This window comes from Arachis duranensis, chromosome 6 (assembly GCF_000817695.3).
Source record: "Arachis duranensis cultivar V14167 chromosome 6, aradu.V14167.gnm2.J7QH, whole genome shotgun sequence".
In the NCBI taxonomy this organism is placed as follows: Eukaryota; Viridiplantae; Streptophyta; class Magnoliopsida; order Fabales; family Fabaceae; genus Arachis; species Arachis duranensis.
In genome coordinates this window covers 96,118,504-96,130,382 of record NC_029777.3, presented here as the reverse complement: position 1 = coordinate 96,130,382, position 11,879 = coordinate 96,118,504, and positions in this window count along the sequence as shown.

Sequence of the window (11,879 nt, the reverse complement as noted above, 5' to 3'; positions counted from 1 at the left end):
CTAAACTGCTCACACTCTTAGCTACTCTCATTGCACCTTTAACATAGTGCAGTGAGGGTGGACCCAAGCAGGGTAGCGTGTGCACACTAACTTAGCAGATCACATACTACTCTAACCACCTTGTAATAAATATCCCTTTTATTAGCTATCTAATTAAGTACATAATTAGCTAATGTTTGTTCATTTGATCCTGAACTTATACATCAAGTAACATAATTTTATCATCAAATATAATAACCTTTTGTATTCTATGTACCTTATGAATTTGTATGTTAGTGTTGACCCTTTTAGAACAATCAAAATGATAGTTTATTTTTTTTCTATAAATAAATATAAAAATATTTTATTATCAAAATATTTTTATTATCAAAATATGTTCTATTAGATAAATATTTGAAATACGTATGTGTACCACCACTTTAAAGATACCACTCACGAAATGAATCAAACTCTACTTTGTGAATGCCATAATCAAAATGACAGGTTGATGGAACAATATCAAACATGGAGCACAAGGGGACCCATGCAAGTATTTATTTAAGTAAGATACGACATTGCATGGATGGTAGGAGTTACTTAGTTTGACAGTGAAAAACTGAGCCCATTTTGCGTGTGCTATCCATGAACCATTTCTAGGGTACCTATGCAGGAAATGGAGTGTGTCTTTGTTGTGTCTGTATTGTTGTGTTTTAAACTTATTCTACATATATTAATATGAATTATGAAACTTTAAGTGTTTATATATTAGAATTGAATATTTATGGACAAAAGAAATAAAATTCATGGATTCTCACATACATAGTTTGAATTTTTCTTTGTATTAGATTTTTATTTGTTAAATGAACAAAAATAAATAAATTCCAACTAAGAAATATGAACATTGGAAGAAAATTCAATAATGATGGTTAGTGACAATAATGATAGTTTTTTTTAGCCAAAAACAGATTTTATTGATGCAATAAAATAAAATGTCTATCTTGGACTTACAGCAAGGGTAAAAATATGTATTTTCAAACTAAATAAAAAATCTAAAAATTAACTTCTAAGCAAAAAGAAGAAATATTACTAAAGAATATGAAGAGTAAAGTGAAGAAAGGAAAAAAGTTGATGGGTAAGGAGGTTAGTACTGGAGCTTCATCAATGGAGGCTAGTCACTGCTTCTAGAGTTTCGGACCTTGCAATAGCTACTACTTCTTGAGGAGAAATGACTTTGGCTTCGAAGATTCTTAAGTTTTTCATCTTCCAAATCTGTTAGGTTAGTATTGCTGCCAAATGAGTTTCTTCTTTTCACTTGCTTTCTCCCTCTGAATTATTCCTGGAGCCATAACCACCATCTCCATGTTTTTGTTTATTGGGTTGTCCAGGAAAGGTTTGCTATTTCCAAGCATTCTTTGATTCTGGGCACTGGGTGAGGCAATTGAGAATTGATACCACTGTAGCACAACGATTGTACACTTGGTTCACTATTTGGATTCTAGAGTGTAACCTTTCCTTGACTGATAAGCCTTCATGCATTACTTTCCAAAGAAAAATTTTAATTTTGGGCTGACATTTTAACTTCCAAATTAAACTCTAGATTTCTCTCCTTTTGCACTGTTCCAGCAAGAACTCAACTGGCGCATGGTAGAACTGAAAGGCCAAGGTATATCCAGAGGCAACTGAGTAGCATTCATTCTTCTCCTTATTCCAGGTAACCATATCTTCTGCTACTCTACTACTTGTGTTTATGATTGCCTGCGCTAGTGTGTGTGTGAATGTTGAGGTGATTAGCTCTTGATTCCAATTTTGATCTAATAGGAGTAGTTTAGAAACCCAAACTGGTGATTGTGTGAATTGTTGAGAAATTGAGTTTTATTCGGTTGAATTTGCTTTATTCAATTGTCCTCTATGATTTTAACTGAATGTCTCCTTCTAATATTCTAGAAAATGCCTTTCTCCAAAAAAATTTTACACTCTAGAACACTTTTCCAAACCCAAGATGGATTATTACCTATTTCTACAAGTAGGAAGTTTGAAAATTTAAAATATTTGCTATAAACCATGTAAATTAAAGAGTAAGGCCGAGAAATCAACCTCCATCCCTGTTTCCCTAACACAGCCAAGTTAAAAGCCTTGAGATCCTTAAAATTCAAATCACTTGGTTCTTTGGTCTATAAGCAATCTGCCAATTAATCCACTGCATCTTCCTCTCTGTGTTCCTTTGGCCCCCAGAAAAACTGCATTATTGTCTTTTGTATGTCCTCTAATAGTATCTCGAGGAGCTTAAAGAAGCTCAATGTGTAGATAGGCACTGCAGTTATCACTGCTTTTAGTAAAACCTCTCTGCCACTAGCTAAGAGCAAAGCTCGCTTCCGATGCTATAATTTTTGCAAAACCTTGTCTATGACAAAATTAAACATCTCCTTTTTCGATCTATTGACCACTGTGGAAAGGCCTAAATATTTGTTCTAGCAGCCAACATATGGTACAGACAATAGGATAGCCAGCTGATCATGGATTGATAGAGGAGTGTTCTTACTAAAGAAAACAGAAGACTTATCTAAATTTATCCCTTGACCACTCACTTTTTCATAGGCTTTTAACAACTTTAGTAAAATTTCACAATATTTTATTGTCATCTTGTTAAAAAAAATAGAATCATCCGCAAAGAATAAATGACTGATCTTAGGGCATCTGGGGTAAAGTCTCAAACCAGAAAACTCTAGCCTCCGTTTTTCTCTGTGGAGCAGACGGAAAAAACCCTCTACACAGAACAAAAATAGATAGGGGGAGAGAGAATCACCCTGATCCTCTACATGGTTTGAAAAAACCATGAGGTTGACCTTCCACAGTAACGGAGTAAGAAACCATTGTCACACACTCTTTGATCCAATCCATTCATTTTTTGCAAAATCCTATCTTGTTCATAATCTCCCACACAAAAGTCCACTCAAGCATGTCATAAGCCTTGCTCATATCATGTTTCAGAGCCAATTAATAGTCTACATAACTCTTACTCTTCAAAAAATGCATAAACTCATGCGCAATTAAAATATTATCGCTAATCAATTTTTCTCTAATGAAAGCACTCTGAGTATCACTTATCACCTTGTTCATCACATGTTGTAGTCCATGCACCAATATCTTAAAAATGATTTTATAGAAAATACTACTAAGACTGATTGGTCTAATGTGCTTCATAGTGTTAGTATTTCTAATTTCCGGGATAAGGCAAATATTTGTATGATTGAAAGCTTTCAACAATTTACCTCCTAAGAAGAAACTCTTGATTGCACTAATTACATCCTTCTTAATTAGCTCCCAACAAAATTAAAAAAACTTTCCTATAAATCCATCATCTCCCGAAGCTAAAAACAGATTAATAGAAAATACTGCTATTTTAATCACGTTATCTGTTACTGTTCTAGTGAGCATTTGGTTTGTGCCAGCATTCACCTTCATAGAAATTTCTTCTAAAACTTTCTTAGACTCCCTTGGATTATCAGAAGTAAATAGATTAATAAAATATTCTTGAGCTACAGCCGCAATACCTTGTTTATCAGAGGCCATGTTACCACTTCCATCAATGAGTTCATGGATTTTATTCCTCCGGCATCTTGACTGAAATTTAGAGTGAAAGAATTTTGTGTTTTTATCACCCTAATTTAGCCATTGTACCCGAGACTTTTCCTTCCAAAAATGTTCTTCCTACTCCAAGTTCTCCTCTAACTCAACCTCCAAAATTCTGATTATTGCCCCCATCCACAGCTGCTCCTTTTCCTTTTTCTTCTTCCAATTTTCCCTGCACACTTTGGATCTGTTGTTTTAAGTTTGAAGCTGTTAATTTTTGCCATTCCACCAATTTATGCCTACACTATTTTAGTTTTGTAGCCAATTTGAACATAGGTGAGTCCACTACTTCTAAGTCCCAAGCATGTTTAACAATTCCCGATATCTCTTCTTTATCACACCAACGCTCTTGGAACTTGAATCTTCTTCTGGACTTTCTTCCTTCCTTTTCTGAATGCAATGATCAGATCCTGTATCATCCAAATGAGACACAAAGTCATTTGGATATTCTGCTCTGCATTCTGTCGAAACAAGTGCTTTGTCTAGTCTTTCCTTAATAAAATTACCTCTGAATTACCTATTGCTTCTTGTGAACTTCTTGCCTTCATATCCCAAATCTACCAATTCAGCTTCATTAATAAAATCGTTGATTTTTTAATGGATGATATTGATTTCATTCTCTCTCCCTCCTTCTCATGGTGGGCTTTATAGCATTGAAGTCTCCTACCACTAATCGATACTCTCCCGAATTATCCATGACCTGAAGTAACTCTCTGAACTGAGTTTCTCTAATGATTTCATCTGTGTAAAAGTGCACAGCAAAAACTTTCCATGTCTTCGCATTTTGACCATCCTTTTATGCAAAGTGCACAAAAAAAACACTCAAAAGCTCTGATTTATACCTTCGTTTCCTCCTTCCAAGCAACCATTAACCCTTTCTCCTGTCCACGGGTCCACACAAAATATCTTCGAGAAACTAACATCCTTAAATCACCCTCTTCACATGCGATGTATTGTTTTTTGTTTCACAGAGAAACAATACTGTCAAGATTCTTTTCAAACTCTAATAGTTTCACATTGTCATCTTCATGGATCCTTGGGTGCCAATTGTTGGGCGGCACCCTCCCCCTTCTCAATTTGACTTGTTTCTGTCGAACAGTGCTTCTTACTTACTGCCATGTCTTCTTTTTTTCTGTTCTCCTTTTAACCCCTGTCACCTTATTGCTCAGTTTACCTCTCCTTGCCATCTACTTCAAATGCAACTTGTGTTTTCCTTTAGTCTCAGGTGCACTGGCCTAAGCACTAAAGGAAAATATTTCGTTTGAGTTAAAATTATGTTTTCAATTTCTTCTCTATTCTCCTTCTGTGTTGCCTTCTCAGTGTTATATTGTTTTTTTTTTTGAACTAGTTGATCAGCAAGCACCAAAATCCTCCTCTCCTCCTACTGTATCCCACTCTGCACCTCATAGTAATTAACTCTTTTTCTTGTATTAACCTCATTAACCAAGAGACTTGCAAAGGTTTTGATCAGGCTTAACGAAGTTGGCTTTCTATCTCTTTGGTATTTCTTTTCTGGCTACTGATCAAAATTTGGACTCTGGTTCTCTTTTTAGGAGCTAACCCACCTTCCAAATTATTCAGCTCTGTTCCAAGGCCCCCATTTCTCTTCTTCAATCTTCCTTGCTGCCGAACCCTCAAAGAATTTGCTGCATCTTCGAGCCTCATGTCCCAAGAATCCACAGAAGTAAAAAAAGTTCCCTATTCTTTCATATTTGACTTGCAACTCGATCACCTTCTAATCGCCTCCTACAATCTTCATCGATCTTCTCACTGGTTTTGTGGCATCTAGCCCAATCTGCATTTTTACTATTTGCTCCTCTTTTCCTCTTAAATTGAATAAATCAACATCGAGCACTTTTCCCATCACTCCCTCAATCTTCGTACCTAATTTTTTTGTTTTACAATATTCTGGTAACCCCCATAATTGAATCCATATAGGCAATTGAAGGAATTCAATTTTCACAATTGAATCTTCTCCTTTCCATCTCTTTAGGTTGAGAATATAATTTTTAAATAGTCAAGAGGCTCCATTCTCAATCCTAATCATTTGAATCTCCTTTCCAAAGAAAAATTGGAACACGTTGCCACCATGATCCAAAACTTTGAAGCCCTCAGGCTGTCTCCAGATCGAGAGTAGAGCAGCCTCTGATGTACCAGCACTAAACTTACAATCAGCCATTAATCTTTCAACTAGACTTCTTGTACACTTCTCCAAACCTTCCCTTATATCCTCCTCACCAAATTCAATAATTTGATCTTCCTCCAGCACTTCCAATCCACCTCCTAACTCCAGAAATACAACAAATGCTGCCATTATTAATTCGTATGAGACTTACTCACAAAAATTTTAATAAGGATTAAACTCAAAACTTTAGTAGAACACTTTTTAAAAAAATTTTAGCAGCAAAACACACGTTAATTTTTGACTTTTTTAAATGCTTGAGGTGGAGTTTGGACCCCTTTCCTTAAAGAAAAAGGCGTCATTGATAGCCACTAAACTGTCATAGTTTTTATATATAAAACACATACACACATAAGAGATATATACATTCAACATTATTCTTTCTTATTTTTAATATCTATCTGTCTTGTATGTTTTTTTCTATTTGTGCTTAGTATGATTTGTGATAAACTTATCCTAATATTTTTTAATTTATATATCTATAAATTTTATTTGTACTTAAAATAGTTAAAATATTATTTTAGACATTTATTTTCCTACAGTCTCATCTCAACCACTACACACACCAAATGTACTTTATCCATTTCAAAACTTGCATTCACGAAATGGATGAACCTAGGGAAGGAGCACACATGTTGATATAAAAAAAATTAAGTCGACTTGCACCACCTTATATGGACTAAAATCTTTATGAAAAGTGGTTAAAGAATTGAAGAAACAAAATTTTAATTGAATACAATTATCATTAATTCGCTGGATTTGTTAAAAACTTAAAGAATTTTCAAATTGTTTATCTGTGCTGGAAATCAAAGAATGCCAACTTAAAGTTAAAATAAAAAAAAAGAAAAAAGATGTTCAAATTACTTATTTAAATAGTCAAAGTAAAGTTGGTCAAGTATGTGTATTCATCACTAGTTAAAAAAACTTGAAGAGTCTTGAATTATTAGCATCACCTTTTGCTTATTAAAATCCATATGTACATATGATTGTATGTGTGTTTCATAGAAAAAAATAGCATGATTTCTCAAAATTAGAAATATTTTTTCGTTCTTTTATTTTATTATAAGTGTTGGTGAGTTTAGAAAATTAAAAATATGAGGGTCATTTATATAAATGAGTGATCTGAAACCAATCAATCATGGAGTTTATACTTACAATACATCCAACATTGTTGCATTAATATCATATATCACTTCTTCTCTTCCAAAGAAAAAATATAATGAACAGGGTATGTTAGTGTTAGTATTAAAAAATATTTTGCTAGAGATGTATTGATTAGTAAAAAAACTTCATAAAATATGAATTCGAAAAGGGTTAATATGGAGTATAATTAGTATCATACTTTTTGCACATATTGATGGAAAGTTTTTTAACATTTATTTAAAAAAAAAGCTGAAAACCATTTTTTCTTAGAAAAATATTTAGAATTTAAAAAGATACCAAGATTTTTTTTAAAATTATTTTGAATAGATTTCTAAGTCATAGAGACCTAGACTAATTTCCTTTGCTTTCTTGAAGTACGTTCTTGATCCAATGCTTGTTTCTTTCCGTTCTCCAAAGATTTTGGTTGAAATGTAACAAAAGTACAAAACCTATATATCTGAAGCACATGCATACGCTTCACGCTTGGATTTACATATTCTCTCTTCTGTTTGCATATTCCTTTCCTTGCCTTTTACCAAAAGAAAAAAAGGTCTTCTGAATATATGACATTTAATCTTTTAATATTTGATTTTTATTTGGTTTAAACCTAGGACATCATTCATACTATACAAAATTGTTAATTCATTATAAATCAACTTGCATCACTAGAATTTTCATGAAGAGTTTTTGAAGTCAAAATGGTCAAAGAAGAAGCAAAGTTTTAGTTGAATACAATAATAATCAATTGGCTAGATATTGCTAGAAGCTAATGTTGGAAGCTTGAAGATTTTTGAAGAACATTCAAGAGAGTAGTATACCTACAACATTCTACAACATTGAAGAAATTCAAAATCAAATTGAATTGAAATTGGAAGTCAAGCAAATTAGAAGATTATGGAAACTACATGAATACAAGTTGAAAGAAGATTCATGAAGCCAACTCATAAAATAGTAGTCATTACAAAATTGAGTTGTAATTCATAAATTATTATTTTAGTAGGAAGCATTGCCTATATAAAGGCACATATGCCTTGTGAAATGAATGTGTGTGTTCCATAATGAAAATGAGTATATTTTGAAATTCTCTCCTTTGTTTTATGAGTGTTAGTGAGTTAGAAGATGAAAATATGATAGCGTCATTTATATGAGTGAGTGATCCTAGGGCCAAGTAAGTTGTGGGTATTATACTTACATTTGGTATCAGAGCTGGTTAATCCAGCGCCTGGTGTTTGAGAGTTTGTGAGGTATGAGAGAGTTCTCACATAGTTATTTATTCATAGAGTCAGTATGGCAAACACTTTTAATATTGTGTGGTCCGATCCCAAGTTAGATGGGAAACTTGATTATAGTTATTGGGAGACGTTGATGTCCACCCATTTGAAGGCCCAGAACCTGTGGAATTTCATTGAACCAGGTTTGCAAGAAGGAGCAGATGCTGCCCAACAAAGGAGAGATCAATTGGCGTTATCTCAAATTCATCAAGGAGTAGATTATACGGTGTTTGGCAAAATAGCAAATGCCAAAAGTGCAAAGGAAGCATGGAACACGTTGAAGCTGTCATACAAAGGCGTAGATAAAGCTCAGAAAGCAAAGCTACAGTCTTTAAGAAGAGAATATGAAAGGTATGAGATGTCTAGCTCAGAAACTGTTGAGCAATATTTTACTCGTGTTACAGATCTTGTCAATAAGATGAGAGTCTATGGAGAAGATATGCCCGATAGCAAAGTGGTGGAGAAAATTCTTCGCACCATGCCGATGAAGTATGACCATGTGGTAACTACGATACTAGAGTCCCACGATATGGATACTATGACGATTGCAGAGTTGCAAGGAACCATGGAAAGCCACATCAGTAGAATACTGGAGAAGTCAAAAAAATCAACCAAGGAAGCCCTGAAAAGTCGAGTGAATTTCAACAACGTTGCAGAATCAAGCCGTACACAAGAAGGACGAGGTCGTGGTTTTAATTTTCACAGTAGAGGCAGAGGAAGTTTCAGAGGTAGAGGTCGTGGCAATTACAACCAAGGAAGTTACAACAATTTTACACCACCTAATCAAGGAAGAGGTGGAACGAATTTCAGGCCTGTCAACCGAGGAAGAGGTCGAGGCAATTTTTATCAAGAAAGAGCCAATTTCAACTATTTTCATTGTGGAAAGTATGGACACAAAGTAGCAGATTACAGATTCAAAATGGTGAATAACAATCAAGCACACGTTGCAGAAAATCAGCATCAAAACACTGATGATAATCTGGGTACTCAGACTTTATTTTTTACAAGTAATTCATGTGCTGAAGATGAAAATGTATGGTACTTGGATAATGCTTGCAGTAATCATATGTCTGGTAGAAACGAGTTATTTTCTTCAATAGATGATTCAGTTAAACTATTATTGAAGTTTGGTAATAGTACAAAGATCCCTATTGAAGGAAAATGGTACATACCAATTAGATTGAAAGATGGTTCTCTGAGTTATATTTCTGATGTTTTCTATGCTCCTGAACTTGATTACAATTTACTGAGTATGGGGCAATTATCTGAGAAAGGATATAAGATGATAACTTATCGTGGATATTGCACTGTATTTGACAACAATGGAAGGTTCATTGATAAAGCAAAGATGACTTCAAACAGAATGTTTCCGTTAAAAATTCAACATGTTAATCCTTCTTGCATGAGTTCTGTGATACTTGATGATAACTGGTTGTTGCATATACGGTTTGGGCACTTTCATTTTTCTGGCCTAAACTACCTGTCAAGAAAAGGACTTGTTTCTGGTCTACCACGGATTCATATTCCCAATTGTGTTTGTGAGATTTGTCAACTGGGAAAGAAGCACAGAGATCCATTCCCTACAGGAAAGTCTTGGAGAGCTAGAAGATTACTTGAAATTGTGCATTCAAATCTTTGTTCTGTAGAAGTTCCAAGTAATGGTGGTAGCAGGTAATTTATCACTTTTATTGATGATTTTAGTAGATACTGAAAGAAAGAATAGAACCATCATGGATATGGTCAGATGCATGCTCAAGTCAAAACAAATGCCTAAAGAGTTTTGGGCAGAAGCAGTCGCAACAGCAGTTCATATTTTAAACAGGTGTCCAACAAAAAGTGTTCGTGATAAAACTCCAGAGGAAGCTTGGAGTGGAAAGCAGCCTTCCATTCATCATTTCAGAGTCTTTGGGTGTATTGCTTATGCCCACGTACCAGATCAATTAAGGAAGAAGTTAGATGACAAAGGCGAGAAGTGTATCTTTATTGGCTATAGCACAGACTCAAAAGCATACAAGTTGTACAATCCAAAAACAAAGAAAGTGATCATCAGCAGAGACGTGACGTTTAACGAGAAAGCCATGTGGGACTGGAACACAAAGACAGAAAAGCAGTCGATTGTAATTTCAAATACATGTGATGATAATGAAGAAAGACAACCAGACACAACCGAACAACCAAAATCATCTAGAAGACCTCAAAGAGAGAGGAGACTACCTGCTAGATTAGCAGATTATGAAGTTGGCAATGACAACGATCCGTCCAATGAAGAAATCATAAACTTTGCTCTATTTTCAGATTGTGAGCCGTTGAACTTTGAAGAAGCCTTTAAAGACAACAATTGGAAGAAAGCAATGGATGAGGAGATTCATGCCATTGAGAATAATGACACATGGGAGCTGACAGATTTACCAGCAGATAAGAAGCCGATTGGAGTAAAATGGGTTTACAAGACTAAGTACAAACCCAGTGGTGAAGTTGATGGTTTCAAAGCAAGATTAGTTGCAAAAGGATACAAACAAAAACCAGGTATTGAGTACTTTGAAGTATTTGCTCCTGTTGCTAGATTAGATACTATTCGTATGATTATTTCACTCTCGGCTCAAAATAAGTGGAAGATACATCAAATGGATGTTAAGTCTGCATTTCTAAATGGCACTTTAGAAGAAGAAGTGTATGTTGAGCAACCTGTAGGATATGAAGTTCTTGGAAAAGAAGATAAAGTTTATAAATTGAAGAAAGCTTTGTACGGATTAAAGCAAGCACCAAGAGCATGGTACAAGAAGATTGATTCTTATTTCATTGAGAATGGTTTCAGAAGATGTCCGTTTGAGCATACTCTTTATATCAAGTTCGTTGAAAATGGAGATATCTTGATCGTGTGTCTTTATGTTGATGATTTGATCTTTACTGGGAACAATTTGAAGATAATTGCAGAATTCAGGGAGGCTATGATAAAGCACTTTGAAATGACAGATATGGGCTTGATGTCTTACTTTCTTGGCATTGAAGTAGTTCAAAAAGATGGTGAAATTTTCATTTCTCAAAAGAAATATGCAAATGATATTTTGAAGAAATTTCAGATGGAACATTCAAAGCCTACTCCAGTCGAAGAGAAGTTCAAATTGCTGAGAGAATATAAAGGAGAAGCAGTAAATCCCACATACTACAAAAGTTTGATTAGAAGTCTAAGGTACTTAACTGCGACTAGACCAGGTATTGTGTTTGGAGTTGGTTTGCTTAGCAGATTTATGGAGGAGCCTTGTATCAACCATTTGAAAGCGGCAAAAAGAATTCTTCGATATATCAAAGGTACTTTAAATGATGGAATTTATTATGAGAATACTAATGAAGTAAACCTTGTTGGCTACACTGATAGTGATTGGGTTGGAGATATAGAAACAAGAAAAAGTACTTCAGGGTTCGTATTTCATCTTGGTTCTGGTACAATTTCTTGGTCTTCAAAGAAACAACCAGTAGTGGCTCTCTCTACAGCAGAAGTAGAATATATAGCAGCAACAAGTTGTGCAACACAAGCAGTTTGGCTAAGAAGAATTCTTGAGAAATTGAACGAGAAACAAAATACTCCAACAACAATATTTTGCGATAACAAAGTCAGCTATTGCACTTTGCAAAAATCTAGTATTCCATGGAAGATCGAAGCATATTGATATTCG